The 3,272-nt window shown below is 38.7% G+C and overlaps 1 pseudogene; it reads right to left on the minus strand.

The window, feature by feature from the left end:
- Nucleotides 1-1,609: 1,609 nt before the first annotated feature.
- On the minus strand, nt 1,610-1,681 carry LOC138379289 (U6 spliceosomal RNA; annotated as a pseudogene).
- Between the last annotated feature and the right edge of the window lie 1,591 nt (nt 1,682-3,272).

A 3,272-nucleotide genomic window follows, 5' to 3' on the forward strand; every position in this document is an offset into this window, starting at 1 on the left:
GTTCCAGGGAACCATGGCTCCTCCAGCCTTGGCCCCAGAAGACAGAAGGAACAGACTTGAACCTGACCAGAAGCCTGGTGTCCAATGTGGTCCAGGCAAGTTCAGCCTAGAGCAGCTAAATCATGGCTGACCTACAGACCTAGCAGCTTGGAAATAAATGCTTGATGCCACAACCACTGAGATTTTGTCTATTTTGCAATAAAAACTAATACACCCATCCCTGAGTGAGATGCACACTGTCTGGGGAATGGACACGCTTGAAGCTCTGACTCGGGGGGTGGGGGGCAAGGGTAATATACATAACCTAAACTTTTGTACTCCCATAATATGCTGAAATAAAAAAATAAATAAATTTTAAAAAAACTAATACAGCCATCTTAAAGAAACACTTTCTCCCAGGTCTATCAGAATCGGAGTGGTCAGCCACAGAACACAGAAAAGAGAAAGCCTAAAAGGCAAATGTTTCCTTTGGGTAAATATCCAATAGCGGGATTGCAATAAGGACATCTGCACTCGAATGTTTACAGCAGCACAATTCACAATTGCAAAGATGTGGAATCACCCCGAGTGCCCATCAATCCATGAGTGGATTAATAAAATGTGGTATATGTATACCATGGAGTACTACTCAGCCATAAAAACAATGGTGAGCTAATGCCCTTTGTATTATCCTGGATGGAGCTGGAGCCCATTCGTCGAAGTAAAGTATCACAAGAATGGGAAAACAAGCACCACATGCACTCACCATTAAATTGGAACTAACTGATCAACACTTATGTACACATATGGAAGTAACATTCATCGGGTGTCGGGTAGGTGGGAAGTGGGAGGAGGGGTGCGGTGCGCACTGTCTGGGGGATAGGCACACTCGTAGCTCTCACTTGGGTGGTGCAAAGGCAATATATGTAATAGAAGTGTTTTTACCCCCATAATATTCTGAAATTAAAAAAGGCAAATATTTTACCTACCCAAGAACCACCCTGGAGTGAGGTAGATCAGACTCAGGGACACAAACTCTCTGATCTATGTGTGCAGGTGTGTATTTAACAGGAAAGTTGTCACAAACATTAAACATTCATATTATACAACCAACTCTTTTTTGACTGATTCCATACTCATAAAAGAACCCTGTGATTGTAATTTGGCTTTGTGTGTAGCTTGCCTACAAGGACATAATATGCTAGTTGTTGGGATAATTAAAAAACGTGACATATGTAAATAAGGATGTTCAGAGCCTTGAACACAGCAAAGCTCAATAAATTATTGTTTCCTTATGTCCTTCCAAAAGTCCACTACAGCCCTCTCCCAAAGAAGGGCAGTCTTTCCCATTGTCCACAACAGGAACCCATTCTTTTTTTTTATTTATTTTTTATTTTTTTTTTATTTCATCTTGTTATGGGGGATACAGAATTGCAGGTTACATACGTTGCTCCTGTACCGCCTTTCCCCCCAAGTCAGAGCTCCAGGCGTGTCTGTTCCCCAGGTCGTGCGCATTGCACCCATCATGTAGGTATATATCCCTCCCTTCCCCACCCCCCCCTTCCCGAGTCAGCACCTTCAAGTGTTACCACTCCCCAAACGGTGCGCAATGCACTCATTGTGTAGGCATAAAAATATGGAACGCTTCACGAATTTGCGTGTCATCCTTGCGCAGGGGCCATGCTAATCTTCTCTGTATCGAGGAACCCATTCTTGTTCAGACTTAATACTTCAGATTCTATCCTTCTCCACTTGGGTTCTTTTGACAAAAGACAGGTCAGATTACTTTCCTAGAATCACATCTTTAAGTAGGTTTTGCCCCTTAAAAAGATTTTCATGAAGAAACATGGACATGTTTCTAGGGTCTGTAACCATGTGTTCTAATGAGAATTACCAGAAATCCAAATATATTTGAAATCAAACCCACAGTCACTTGAATGCCTGATGAGATGCTCCCTCCTTATTTAATGAAATGATTTCATTAGGTATGAACCTGCATATGGCCAAAACCTTTTTCTATTATTCACATATAATTCTTGTCATAATAAATGAGTTGCAGAAAGTCAAAAAGACAGAGTACAAATTTTGTACAAGTTCCAAAATGTGCAACAGTGTATGTAACAATTTTGTGATCTTTTGGTGCCCAAGTAAACATATATAAACTGATTAATAAAGCCTCAAATTAGAGTTTAAAGTCTTAGTTTTATTTTATATAATTAGTGATTTTCATTTGCAGCATCTATGTTTATTCCTCATTATCATTCAAATCTGGGAGAAGACATATACTTCCATTTTATGTGTGCAGAACCTGCAACCCAGGGAGTCTAAATGAATCCGTCTCTCAGAATTGCCATGATATCATAGATAAAACCCAGAACTCAGATACTCTTTAACATGACTAAGTAACTCTCTTGCACTCTTCTGAAATTTAGTTGCTTGGAGATAATACTGTACAGGAACACTGGTGAGTAAGAATTATTAAAGTGAAAGTTCCTACTACATATGCACTTTATATATCACCGAAGCTTCCTGTAATCCGAAGTGGCATATCAATAAGCTCCTGAGAGTGCACAGCAGCAAACACATTGGACTCATTAACCAGCAGTTGGCTCAGTTAAAGAAAAGACAGACCATGAGACAGGGACCAAAGAAGAAACACAAAGTGGAAAGGAGCAGTGTTGCCTTGCTCTGCATAGGCATTATTTAAGAAATAAATGCTTAAATTGCTTACAATGACTAAGTCACCCTAGTCCTAAGAAGCCCTGAGAAGTCATCCAGTCTGTCCTTTTGTTTCCTATTGAAAACTCAATCAGAGCATTCCAGATAAAGTAAGAATAGCAGATGTTTTCTCAAAAGTTAGATGTCTTTAGGGATCCCTGTGCACAACAACAACAACAACAACAAAAATAAGGCTGCTAATCCTTCCAACATATTATAATCAGGGAAAGCAAAATAATATAATATAACTTTTATTAAGCACACACTAAATACCTTGGCAAATCAATATCTCCATTTCATAGAGAAGAGTTTTAAAGAGGTTAAATTCCCCAGGGGCATATTACTAACTGATCCAAAGAGCTTTGGTCTCAGCTTTGACTCTAAAACTCTTATTCTTTTCATTATAATGTGTTCAGAATCAAGAATTGTTTATTAATAGATAACATTCTAGTTTAGAATTTGAAAATTTGCCTTTCTCTTATATTTTCTTGTATTAAATTATTTTTAATGGTAAACAAACAAATTTGGGGAGTGGTAGTATCATTTTGTGGTTATTGTTAGTACATATGCTAACG

The sequence above is a fragment of the Eulemur rufifrons genome, chromosome 30, assembly GCF_041146395.1.
Source record: "Eulemur rufifrons isolate Redbay chromosome 30, OSU_ERuf_1, whole genome shotgun sequence".
Lineage (NCBI taxonomy): Eukaryota > Metazoa > Chordata > Mammalia > Primates > Lemuridae > Eulemur > Eulemur rufifrons.